The 13,886-nt window shown below is 45.9% G+C and overlaps 1 protein-coding gene across 1 annotated transcript in view; it reads left to right on the top strand.

Annotated features, from left to right (window-relative positions):
- Positions 1–13,886, top strand: part of VSIG10L2 (V-set and immunoglobulin domain containing 10 like 2) — a 67,050-nt gene that overhangs the window by 13,896 nt on the left and 39,268 nt on the right. Inside the window, exon 2 of the mRNA XM_083588502.1 lies at positions 4,481–4,553. The gene's annotated coding sequence lies outside the window, so the exon portion shown is untranslated. The remainder of the gene's footprint in view (positions 1–4,480; positions 4,554–13,886) is intronic.

The following is a 13,886-nucleotide window of genomic DNA, read 5'->3' as shown; positions in this document are numbered from 1 at the left end:
GCGTGAGCTCCCATTGCTCTGTCCCAGCTCCTGCCAGCCTTGCAGTTCAAAAGCATGCCAGTGCAAGTAGATAAATAGGTACCGCTTTCTGCGTTTCCGTGTGCTCTGGTTTCCATCACTGTGTTCTGTTGCACTAGAAGTGGTTTAGTCATTCTGGCCACAGGACCCGGAAAGCTGTCTGTGGACAAACACCAGCTCCCTTGGTCTGAAAGCGAGATGAGCACCGGAACTCCATACTCACCTTTGGCTGGATTTAACCATCCAGGAGTCCTTTACCTTTTACCTGCCTGATGGGACTTGGTGTCTCCCCAACATTTGGAAGCCACCAGCTTGGGAAAGGCAGGTGTAGATAGTTCTGGGTCATTTCTAAGGTGGACAATTGGTGAGGTCTACGAAGCCACATAATTTGTTGTTGTTGTTTAGTCATTTAGTCGTGTCCGACTCTTCGTGACCCCATGGACCAGAGCACGCCAGTTCAATGGGAAAAGACCATGTTCACATGACAGCTTTTATTGTTAAGGAACCAATAAGCTTTGGAGGAATTGTACTGGCCAGTGCTAGACCAGGATGTCCATCCTGGCTTGTATTGCTCAGCCTGCCTCCTTCTCCTCTTCCTCTCCTCATAGATCATGCTCTGGCATCTGTGGGCACTGGGAAATTTGTAGGATGCTCTCTAAACTCCCAGAGTTGGCAAGAGTCTTCTTTGTTGGTCTATCTATCCAATTTTATTCATTTATTCCCTCTTGTGGCTTGCACAGCACCATGGCTCTCAAGATGAACCCCTGCCTGATATGTCCCTGATTTGAGCCCAGTCAGGCACTGTTTTCCTGTTCTAAGCGCAACCGAAATTGGCTTCTCTTTGCTTGCTCCATCCAACTTTCCACATTCCCACATGCCACCCCCATCCTTGGCTGTGCAGGCAAACTGGGCCCCTGCCTTATGCCGAGGGCATGCAGGGTGGTAATAAACTGTCGCCATTCCACTCAGCCCCCTTAAACATCAAGCTCCCCTTCCTGTGATCCTGCAGCGTGTTCCCAAATGTTTCCTAGCTCAGTGCCTTAAAAATAGCTCTTACAGTGTTTCCACAGCTCCTGTCAAGCCAGCCTGGTTTGCAATTTCCGCTCGCGTCCCCAGGCATCGTTATATAGAGTAATGGAATTGAGTTTGCTAGTCCGCCATCCTTGGGGATCGCTCTATAACAAGCCAGACCTTGGAAACGTCTCCAAAAAGCCTCCTCTGCTTCCACCCGGGTCTTCTTGCGTGGATGTAAATATATGTTCCTGTCCTTAGTTACTATGTCAGTTTTAAGAGCCTCTGACCCCTCTCCGAATCAATGTTTCCTGTGTTATCTGCACAAATCCTAATTCATCATCCGCTGTCTCCAGAAACATGATCCCCATTTTGGACAAATTGCTGCCGTCCCTGTCAGAGGAGCATGTGCAAAAGTCATTCTCTCATAACACTGCTGCCTCCTCTGACCCGGTTTGTGATTAAATGTAATCCATTCCCTTCTCCCCTCAGCAACAACACAGCTCCCACTGTGCTCTCCTGCCCTTGAACTGTTCAAGGAGTGGCTCAAAACATTAACAGTTCTGGGTTCGGAATCATGGCCCCCCACAATATATAATGTCCAAAAAGCACAGAGGCGAAGCGTGCAGCCAAGCGTGGCGCAGCTCCAGTGGCCGGCTCTTTCAACTCCTGCTCCTACTGCCACAGAGGGCCAGGAGGACCAAAGCAGCCTCCCATCAGTAGAGGCACCAGGAGGAGGCAGAAGAGGAGCCATCAGCCATTGAAGCTACGTGGCTGCAGCATTCGGCTTCACCCCCAGTTCCTCCCCATGTCCTGACACAACATGCATACAACATTGCCTCCCCTCCATCACCCTCCCAATCTGGCACCTTTGTCAATTCAAGTCAAGTCAAGTAACCTTTATTGGCATCACATAAGAACATTCGGAATACATTCAGAATAGATAGGCCAGTGCGATCTCGTCGCCACCCCAACGGTACAGTCACCCGCCAAAGGGCAGAAGAGGCAAGCAATCCGCCTCATCTCTGTGGGTTTCCAGCAAGGGCAGGGTCCTGTAGCATAAATCAAATAGAGGAACTTAGCTACTGTCTTGGTGAGCTCCTGGTCTCTCCCCTGTAATAAGAAGCGCATAACCTCCGTCTCTGGTTTCCATGTTGGAATGCATAGATGGTCTAGAAATTGTTGGCGGAGATCATCATACATTTTACATTTAAGGGCCCTGTGAGCTAGAGTTTCCACCAGGTGGGCATCGCATGGGCAGATCCTATCTCTTTCTGCCAAACCTGCAAACCTACCCCAAAGGAGGTTAGAAGGATTAGAATTGAACCTAGCCAGTGAAAAAGCCCTTCTTTCTTGTGGATTAAACAAAAATTGTAAATAATTAAGATTAAATTCCTGCACCCAAGAGAGTTGAAAATAAAGAGGGGAGCATGTTTTTTCCACAGCTGAGATTAGTTCCTGGTGATCTATGTCCCAGAGCCTAGTTTTTAACATGGTCTTGGTGACTGGGAGAGCCACAGCGCCCAGGAGATCCTCTGAAAGCCCGAGTTGCCGTATCTTTGTGCAAAACAGTTGTAGCCCTGGGGAAAGGAAGGAGTCAGACAGAACTTCACTGAGTAAGGTATCCTTGAGGTACCTTTGTTTGGGATTGACTCCCATGGGTGGCGATCTATTGCATCTGAATAAGCTGTGGAAATGCAATGTTTCAATGCATATGGATGCATATTTCCCTTACACTTTTACATTCAAATAACAATGTCAGAAGAGATGGTTGGCAGGGGAAGTTAGCACCGTTGTGCTCATGTTGGCATCAGGCCAGTTATATGCAACTCTGCCCTTCCAGGCAGCAAGAATGTGGGGGGAACATTAGAGAACAACTGACAAAGCAAAAAGAGGTGAGTGGATGGTACAGTATAAATCCACCAGGGGACACAGGTGGTGCTGTGATCTAAACCACTGAGCCTCCTGGGCTTGTGGATCGGAAGGTAGGCGGTTCGAATCCACGTGATGGGGTGAGCTCCCGTTGCTCTGCCCTAGCTCCTGCCAACCTAGCAGTTTGAAAGCACACCAGCGCAAGTAGATAAATAGGTACCACTGCGGTGGGAAGGTAAACGGCGTTTCCGTGTGCTCTGGCACTTGTCATGGTGTTCCGTTGCCCCAGAAGCAGTTTAGTCATGCTGACCACATGACCTGAAAAGCTGTCTGCAGACAAACGCCGGCTTGAAAGCGAGATGAGCGCCACAACCCCATAGTTGCCTTTGACTGGGCTTAACCGTCCAGGGGTTCTTTACCTTTTATAAATCCACCACTTATGAACTGTTACTGCATCAGGGTCATATTGCAGAATACATCCAGGAAAACACCAGCGTGGAGAGGTTCTTAGTGGTGAACAGTGAAACCAACACTAGCTGCCATTCTGTGAATGCCCCAGTGCTTGCTGGGGTTTCACATCTGCACCCAATGCCATACTTCAAGGGGCGGGGCCTGAGGGGGGCCCTCCAGGCCTCTGTGCCTGGCCTCAGGACTTTCCCCAGACCACGCCCCATCTCCCCTGGCCACACCCCTCACTGGCCCTGCTTCATAGAATGCTTTTGCCTGGCTGGACAGTGTCTTTGAACTCTGACAATGCCTCTTCCTTGGCTGGATGGAGTGTGTTTAGAAACCAGCCTACTGTACAAAGGTACACATTTCATACCCTCCAACGTTTCTCTGCTGAAAATAGGGACTTCCTATTCCGTAGTAATAGTAGTAGTAGTAGTAATTTGAATAAGAATACGAATTGTTTTATTTATACTGTGCTCATCTGACTGGGCTGCCCCAGCCACTCGGGACAGCTTCCAACATATATAGAAACATAATGAAACATTAAAAGATTTCCCTATACAGTGGTACCTCGGATTAAGAACTTAATTTGTTCTGGAGGTCTGTTCTTAACCTGAAACTGTTCTTAACCTGAGGTACCACTTTAGCTAATGGGGCCTCCCGCTGCTGCCGTGACACAATTTCTGTTCTCATCCTGAAGCAAAGTTCTTAACCTGAGGTACTATTTCTGGGTTAGTGGAGTCTGTAACCTGAAGCGTCTGTAACCTGAGGTTCCACTGTACAGCACTGCCTTCAGATGTCTTCTAAAGTTTGTAGAGTTATTTATCTCCTTGGCTCAGGGGTCGCATAACTCCATACACTCCAACATTTCTTCGATGAAAATAGGGACGTCCTAAGGAAAAGTGGGACATTCCGGGATCAAATCGGACAACTTCTGTAAACCCTCTCATTTTTGCCTTTGGCCCTGCCCGCCTCTGGCCTGTGACCTTGGAAGGCTCCCCAGAAGGGAGTGTGGTGCTTGGACTGAGAAAAAGATTCCCAGCCTCTCCTATGAGCCTTGCAGAAGTCGGCAAAGTCCACGGGGACAATGGTAATAAATTCACCTGTCACCTTCTCTGAAACATTTCAGGTTTCTTGAGATGGCCTTCACCAGATCAGGCATCTAGAGATTGGAGAGAAATTCATTCCGTATGCACTTAAAGGTGAGCCTAACTATTCCACACTTTCAAAAACAGTGTACTAACTTAAATGCAGCCCTCATTCAAAATTTGCACATCTTTGAATTTTGCAAGGCTGCTTGCCTGCCAAATAATGTGTTCAAAATGCATATGCTAAGGTAAGGTGTACATAAAAACACACACATTGATGAAAATAGCATGCAGAAACGCATTATGTTTGGGGGAAATTATTTGCAAAAATGTGTATACAAAAAATTGCATACAAACATTTGGACCGTTTGGAGAAATTTGATTAATTTTCATGAGGGCTTTTAAAAAAGGTAGGGGGTGGGAGAAAATGCAAAGTATTGTGGAAATGTGGAGAACTGAATTAAAGATTGGAAAAGGAGGAACCAAAGAAACTAAAGTTAACAGATTTGCTCATCCCTCCTGCCCTCTTCGCCTTCTGAAGGAGGCTTGGTCTGAACCCAAAGGTCATGTACAGCACAGTCAATAAGTGGCGACTGAGTTTTGAAAACTGGGCTGGAGCACATGCACATTTCAGAAGAATAGGATCAAAAAGAGGAAGAGATGGGTTTGCTGCAGGGGAGAAGATGAATACTTGTTTGTCCTCTTAAGAAGAAGAAGAAAACCAGACTAGACATGCAGCAGTTGCATGCAATTAAACAATGATAGCACACCTCATTTTCTCTGTCAAATATCTGAAGGTACTGTTAGCACACTGAGCCTTGGCCCATGCTGGCAGGGCAACTGTGCAAAGTTGATTCTCCTGCATGCAATCTGTGGCTGCAGCGAGTCTGCCTATCAATGCAGCACAACGCGTCGTCAGCATGAAATTCACTTAGGAGCAAACTGGAATAGCAGAATTCCCAGCTCCCAGCATGTGCTAAGTCAGCTTCCTGTTGGAAATCAGCTGTTTATAACATCTGCGGCAACACGTGGGATCTTAATGTGGAATAGTCCCCCTCTGTCCATTCAATTGATGAAAAGGCAGCTATTCTGTTGCAGTTCGAAAGCCTCTCTGGGACAGAAAGCCCTGAGAATCCTAAATTATCCTCTAAATCAGCACTTTTCAGCTTCTTCAGACCTTTTACCCCGACCTGCAACATGAGACTAGCCTTTATTTATGTCTTCTTCTTCTTAGACCATCCCTCCCCACCATATATGTTGCTTTCTCCTTTTCCTTTCTGCTAGCAAGAGCCAAAAAGAGCTGGTGATTCTGGTGTGACTCCACTGTACGTCTGCTGTTCTAAATATGGTCAAACAATCTAGATCTAAGCAAGGAGCAAATATCAGATTTGTTGTGTGTTATAAGAATACCAGAAGAGCCCTGAAGGTTCAGGCCAAAGGCCCGTCTGGGCCAGCGCTCTGTCTCACCAGATACCTCTAGGAAGCCCTTAAGTAGAACTTGAAGCAATAGGACTCTTCCAGTTGGGCTCCCCAGAATCTGGTATTCAGAGGCATGCTGACTATCAAAGCTACACGAAAGGGCAGATTTACACAGAAGACTCATATGGAACCGGCTTCCTTCCTTCCTTCCTTCCTTCCTTCCTTCCTTCCTTCCTTTTTCAATTTTCAATTTTATTTTGACAAAGTAATAATCATAAATAAATAAGAATAAAAATGTGCACCCCACCACCAAGACCATTCCATTGTAACTATCCAACCTCCCAAAATTTCAACAATTCCTCCGATGGTTTGACCCCTTTCCGTTTTAACAGTATAGATTCTACAAACACCCTCCATATCTCCTCAAAATCATTTCTCCTACGTCTTCCCTGTCTTACCTTAATGGCACATGTTAATTTATCATTAATAGCTATATTCCACACCTCTTTATACCATTCTTCCATATCATATTCCGCTTGTCCCTTCCACTTCCTAGCTATAATAATTTGTGCAGCTGTCAATAAATTTGTGAGCAAGTCCTTCATAGCCTGCAAACCTTCCACCCCATTGTAAATTGATAATAATGCTGCCTCTGGACTTTCGGCCAGCTTTAACCCAGTGATTTCTGTTAAACACCCTTTGCGAAAAAAATTGTGCATATTTACACCCCCACCACATGTGAAGATAATTCCCTGTTTGCTGGCAGAACTGGCTTTCTTGAGAATGTAATGCTGTAGCAGTTGAGAATGCAGAGGGGGGAATCCCATCATTGATTACTCTCATGTTCCCTACATGTAGAAAACTTGCACATCAGAAAGGCTAGGCTTGAACTCTCGTATATTGTTCTTCTGTCGGCACCGAAAAAATAATAAGAGAGGGTTCAGTTTTCCAGTTCTCCATCTTCATTCTCAAGTGGCATAGTCCCAGGAGAGCTGTACTGTTTACTTTCTTCTGATTATCTAAATATGATTGTTGGTCCAGTTTCATGCTCAGTGCAAGAGAAGAGATAACGTTCCTGTTAACTCACTCATGCACAAAAAAGCATGGAAATTTGCCTTATTGTGGAATCAGAGACTCTCACTACAAAATCAGATCGACTAGGATTGCAATCCTATACACACTTACCTAGGAGTAAGTCCCACTGAATTCAAAGGGACTCGCCTTTGAACAGGCATGCATAGGATCGCACTGTGGCTACCTAGATTTTTTAAAAATAATATATACAGTGATCTCCCACAGTCATGGATATCTGGAGGATGCAATGAACGGATGAGCTTGTCAGCACCTCTACATTTTCAGCCTTGGCATCTTACAGACAGTGGCACTGCAGTTAAATTACTGGCAGTCATCTATATTGCATGGTCTCGGGCTAGACGGAGACTGAGGGATGAAATATCAAACCCAGCAGAAGTCCAAAGGCTACACACAGCAGGCAGCAACACAGAAGGCTTATGTATCTTGAGCCTGTTGCAATCTTGAGTCTGATTTAAAGAAGGGAAAAGAGAGTTTTTATTACATGGAGACCTATGGCCTTCCTGATTCATTTTGGCATAGCTGCTTTTTATTAACGATGGGCCCCTTCAGACTGGTGGTTTCTCCACCCCCCCCCAGGTTTATTGTGCAACATGTCTTTGATAGAAGAAGAAGAGTTTGGATTTGATATCCCGCTTTATCACTACTCTAAGGAGTCTGTAAGGGACGCAGGTGGCACTGTGGTCTAAACTACAGAGCCTAGGGCTTGCCGAACAGAAGGTTGGCGGTTCGAATCCCTGCGACGGGGTGAGTTCCTGTTGCTCGGTCCCTGCTCCTGCCAACCTAGCAGTTTGAAAGCACGTCAAAGTGCAAGTAGATAAATAGGTACCGCTCTGGTGGGAAGGTAAACGGTGTTTTCGTGTGCTGCTCTGGTTCACCAGAAGCAGCTTAGTCATGCGGGCCACATGACCCGGAAGCTGTACGCCGGCTCCCTCGTCCAATAAAGCGAGATGAGTGCTACAACCCCAGAGTCGTCCGCGACTGAATCTAATTGTCAGGGGTCCCTTTACCTTTAAGGAGTCTCAAAGCGGCTCACAATCTCCTTTCCTTTCCTCCCCCACAACAAACACTCTGTGAGGTGAGTGAGGCTGAGAGACTTCAGAGAAGTGTGACTAGCCCAAGGTCACCCAGCAGCTGCATGTGGAGGAGCGGAGACGCGAACCCGGTTCCCCAGATTACGAGTCTACCGCTCTTAACCACTACGCCACACTGGCAATACAATACACAATGCACAAGTGCATTGGTGCTAGATTTATATTGGACTGTCCACACACCATTCTGTTTTATGAGTTGCTTCTGTGATGCTTCTCTTTTAACACATTGCTATCTGGAAGGGCTCTCTTGTGCCACAGTGCAACGAAAGCAGGGCAAGCAAACAAAGCCTGGAATGTTTGTGGTATAAAGGGTTTATAGGATTTCAGCAGGAAATTACAGGATAAGCACTGATTGGAACAGAAGCTTTGTGACCACCCCAAAACCTTTGCAGTTGTAGATGGTATTGAAAAGTGGATTGTATATGACTGTCCCAATACTGCCATGAGCAAAAGTAATCATGAATGCACAACAAAAAGGGCATCCTGAGAGACCCCATGAAAACTGTGGCCTGCCAAAGAGTGCTGCTGTTGTTGCCATCCATCTGCCTTGAGAGACAATGGAGTGCGCCTCCAGGGGTGAAGTCAAAACGTTGCGTTAGCAGCACCGAAGTGATCTCCCTATGGTGCAAGACTGGGCTCTATGGAGGGCCTGGGCTGCCCAGACAAGAAGACCCCACCCCTCCTGGCCTCACTAATATGGTCCAAAGGAAAGCAGAGAATATGTTTGGCAGCAGCTTGGCTGCAGGAGTTGTTGGAAGGAGGTGTCAGGCTTCAGGGAATTGGCTTCCTCTACCCATTGCAGTAGATAAGAAGATCAAATGAAAGGAACGTCTTACCAGTTAGAATCTTTAATAATCACAGTGAAAGAACAAAGAACACGACTCCTCGAAATGATGGTGCTCCCAATTAAAGCTAACACCCCTCCATTAATCTACGTCACTCCTACGTCTTGTAATCTGAGCTTGTACCCTCTGCACTTTCTGTTCTGAGACTTTCTGAGACCTTGGGGAGGGTGGAGGAATGCTGTCCAATGACTATGAATCTGTTAACGCCCTCTCTCTCCCAGTTCTTCTCCTCCTAGCTGTTCCTCATCCAGTATTTCCCAGCTTCTGTCTTCTGAACTATGCCCCTCTGCAAACCACTGTTCCAAATCTATATTGTCCTCCTGCTCCTGGGAAGATTCAGGATCCTGATCAGGAGCAGGGGAGGGGGAGGCTCCCACTGTTCTTCCCCAGTACAGCCCTCCTCAGCACAGTCCCTGACAGGAGGCATACAAGGCCTGCAAATGATTGCATTAAGAGTTTCTCTTCAGGCATACCTACTACTTTGGGGATTTGGAATGGCCCCACTGATTTTATTATATGCGATATTAGATGTCATGTTCTAACAAAGGCAATGATCAAGTTCATTCTGCAGCAAAACACCCTCCTCCCAATGGTGGAGAAACACACATATATTACCCTTATAAGCTGATCATCACTAAGACTGCATGTTCCCTATGGAGAAACACCATGAGGCCCGCCTTTCTGTGTGTACCATTATTAAATCCATGTCAGCAGGATCCCCACGATGGCATTCCCATTCCAAGTCAGAGCCTCGGACTCTAAACTAGAACCACATGTTATTTTCACAAGGCAGCGTCCAGGTCCGTCTTCACACTTTCGCCCAGCTGTCCGAGGGAACCACATCAAAGCAGGCGAAGTGACGTGAGGGATACACGAGCACCAAGGGCCCCTGAGCCAGCCAAGTCCTGCCCCCACCCCTAAAATGAGACATCAGCAGGGTTGGATTGCAGCGCTAAAGGCAAGCAGGCAAAAGAGGCGAGTACGGCTGAAATAAGTAAGATCGTTTGCAGCCCTCTTCTGCTCATAGAACACCCTGAGCAGCGTCGCAGTATCAAAAGCAACATGGCACACTTGCAAAAGTACATGGAAAATAAGGAGACTATCAGCTGAAAGCTGCAGTCTCAAACATAGACACTGGGCAGCAACAAAATTAAACTGGAGCTGCGCAGTCTTATAGGACCTGGTTAACGTATGGACAGCAGAATAAGCTGGCATGCAGGGAATATGTGTTTCTCATTGTGGTGAGGATGCATTGTATTTCTGTTTAAATTATAGCATATTAGTTTAGGCAAACTTTTTTTTGATGCTGCTGCTGCTGCATTTTCTCTTTCTTTGGGATATGTAAGTGACCTCCAAGTCATCAGTGATGCTTCTATGAAGTTCCCAGTTTGGGTGTTATTCTTTAGAGTGAGGTGGGGGCAGACTTCAGGCCTGTCGGATCGACTTTCTTTTCACGATAACCCCAAGATCTACCATATACATAGAATGAAAGAACAGGATGCATCTGAGCACATACAGAACCTAGGGGTGCCCCCAGTCTGTTGCTATTTTTAAAAGGAATTTGATCACATACCAGCAAATTCAGGACGCATAGTTTACAGCAGCAGCAGGCTTCAGGCTTTGAAGTTTCAGTGGCGCCTCGTGTGATGCCAAAATTTAGTGGCCCCCCACCTCTCGCATTCCATTGTCTGACATTATTGCGGCACCTCCTGCAGTGCCCTCTCACCTTGGCACCCCGCACAGGCGAACTAGTCGTACTCCCCTAAATCTGCTTCCGTTGGGAGGTCTTGAGCAATAAAACCATTTCCCCCAAAGATCAGATGTTTTGTGAAAAGGGAGTAATCAAAAATTATTGGGAAATGATTTATAATGAAATGAAAAAAGATGTTTAAGACAACATTTGTATGCAACCACAGCTGCACGGATGTTACTGGCCCAGAGATGGAAAGAAGATAAAGTTCCTATCAGAGAAGAATGGCAGATCGAGTTGATGGACTATGCTGAAATGGCTAAAATGACCGGAAGAGTCAGAAATCAGGAAGACCAAACTTTTAATAAGGAATTGGGGAAATTTATAACTTATCTTAAAGACCATTGTAAACAGTCAAAATCGTTATTAGGATTGGAATATCACTTGTAGTTTAAGGTTGAATTCTGGACATAATGGAAGAGGTAAAGGATTTGGAGTATTATAAAAGATGTGGCATGAAATGATTAATAATAGGACCCACAAAGGGGAGGATGGAAGTCCAGGAGATTCCTTGGAGTCTTGTTTTTATGGTTTGTGTTTGATATATCTCTGTAAAATCTTAATTTGAAAAACCAAATGAATAAATAAAAATTTAAAAAAAGAAATTGTCCGCTCCTCTTTCATCCATTCCATTTCATCCATCCATTCAGCTTTGTTGTGCACCCACGAGTTCCATTGTAGTTATACACTTGCTTTCACACATCATCTGACCTCCCCACAAACAAATCGGAATGAATGCTGAATAAAGAGAATGTACGGAAGTGCCCTAGGAATTCATTTTCTATTGAAGAGCTGAACTGAGCTCCCAAAGTCCGCTGCTGACTAATTTTTTCTCCTTCCAGCAGCTGAATTCAAGTGAAAAATGTGGGGCTATGATTGCAATTGCTGAACCACTAGGTGTTAGACACTCTTGTCATCCGAGCTGCTGCACATCACCCAGAGATCTTCCATCAGATGCCCACCTGCCTTTGGCTCACCCCATCTGTATACTTTATGTATCTGCCTGGTTTGCTTTTGTGTTTCGGGAACGAAATGTTCATTCCAGGAAGAATAGAATATATCACTTGAATATTTTCTTACTCAGGATGACATTTATGCTGAACTTGATAGCAAACTGGTTTCCGCCAAAAATAGCTTCTTTTAAACAAGAAGAAATCGCTTCACTGTTTTTCTCCGTGCCCATTAATGGAATGAAGAAGTGAACTGTGTAAGACAACACCCTGATGATTGTGTGATCGAAGGCATTTATTTTGTTTTTTAAAAGAAATATCGCAACATTCTCTTTGGCAGACAGACTTCAAACAATTTCCTGCAGAAAAAGGCTGTGTACATGGACTGTTGAGCACTATGACCCAGTGGTCAATTGTCAGTCGGGAGTGAGAAAGGACCAACAGCCCCAGGGTTTCTCTCTGGAAGGTCAGCAATGTTAAGGCTCCCACTAGTTCTTGTTTTCAAAAATCCCTGCGCACTACGATAAGCTTCTCTGATCATGTGCAAAGTTCCTTTGGGATAATAACTTGCAAAAGTGCATCTGGCACCGTGGGTGTGAATGGAGAAACAAACAAATGGGTCTAAGGCATTAGGACCCAAGAACAGCCTTCCTAGATCAGATATCAAAGGCTTGTCTAGTCCAGTATTCCACTTCCAACAGTGGACCAGCCAAATCCCTCTGGTAAGGCTGCCCTGGAGAGCAGAACTACCACAAGAAAACAGGAAGAGTCCTGCTGGTTCAGTCCAGATCCCCATCTAATCCAGCATTCTGTTCTTACAGTAGCCAACCAGATGCCTATGGGAAGCTTGCAAGCAGGACTAGAGTTCAACAGCGCCCTCCCATTCTCAATTCCCAGCGACTGTAATTCAGAGGAAGGGAGGACAGGTAGCCGTTGTGGTTATTGGCCCCAATAGCCTTATCCTCTGCAAATGTGTCTGTTCCAAGTTGATGAGATACAATGGGCTGGAGGGTTGGTTTCAGCAGAACGTCAGGAGAAAACGTAGCAGAGGTTTGACACTGGAACCAACCAATCACCCAGAGGGGGCGGGTGGCCTCTCCCTCACTGAGGGTCTTCAGGCAGAGGCTCTAGCTAGGGAGTTCCTGCATCAAGAAGGGAGCTGTACTGCCTACAAGACTCCTTCCAACTCTATGATTCATGCACAAGACTGGTTCGTCTGCCAAACCACAACTGTTGTATTTATGTTGGTCGACAACCCACCATATTAACCCAACCAACAATGAGAGGCAAGAGGCTATGTTTAGTACCAGCTGAAGCTTCTAAATCAGGGGTGGGGAAGCTCAGGCCTGGGGGCCGAGTGAAGTCTCTATATCTGGCCTCTGGGACTCTTCCCAAGCTAGAACCTCCTGAGACATCTTCCTCACCACCTCTGCTTTGCGCTTTCTTTGAATGCTTTTGCCTGCCTGCGATGGGTTCTTGAACTGGAAAGTTGTCCAAAAGGGAACGTGGCTCTCAAACTGTAACAGGTCCTCCATCCCTGTTCAAAATAGTCATAACATGCAGCCAGATGGAGAGGAAGGCCAGCATTAGGCTGAAATCTGGTTTGGCTGTAATGGTGAGTCAAGGTAGAGGGGAAAGCACAACACTAGGAGAAGTTAGTAAATTGAAATTGTTCACCAGCCCCTGACCCTGGTGAGTGTTAGAGAAAAGAACATGCTGTTTGCTGATAAAGCAGCTCAATGCATCCTGCACTACTGAAAATCATAGTCATTTCCGGCTTCATCTACAAAGGAAACCTCATCGGCTGCTTCAGCAGAGCAAACCATCACTCCTATTGTTTACACAAATTTTAAGGTGCATCCAGCAGAAGGAAGCATCTTGGAAAAACCTTTCCCAATAGTTCTTTTCGTCTGCAAAATCCTTCCAACCCTGTAAATAGATAAACTTCTCACATGAATAAAGGAGGTCTAGGACAATGAATCCCAGAACTAAGATATTTACCATTTCAAAAGAATGGCCCAGACTGGCCAGGATAAGGCAATCATCAAGCATGATCAGGTATCTTGACAGACAGGTGACAAGCCACACTCTCAAATTTCCGTTGTAGACCGCCTCTTTCTGTGACGCTGGTATGGCTTGTAGGTGGTCCTTGGCTAAGGGGTCGGGCAATTTCTTGCCTTTAAAAGTTGTTGCACGCTTTTGTTCTGGGTCATCACCCCCTTGCAAGGTAGGGAGACTCTGTTGCAACAGAAAAATAAATATCTGCCTTGCTTTGGCTGGTTCTAACCTCCACCTAT

The sequence above is a fragment of the Podarcis filfolensis genome, assembly GCF_964270895.1.
Source record: "Podarcis filfolensis genome assembly, chromosome: 15".
NCBI classification, from domain to species: domain Eukaryota; kingdom Metazoa; phylum Chordata; class Lepidosauria; order Squamata; family Lacertidae; genus Podarcis; species Podarcis filfolensis.
This window is presented reverse-complemented; position numbering and strand designations above follow the sequence as displayed.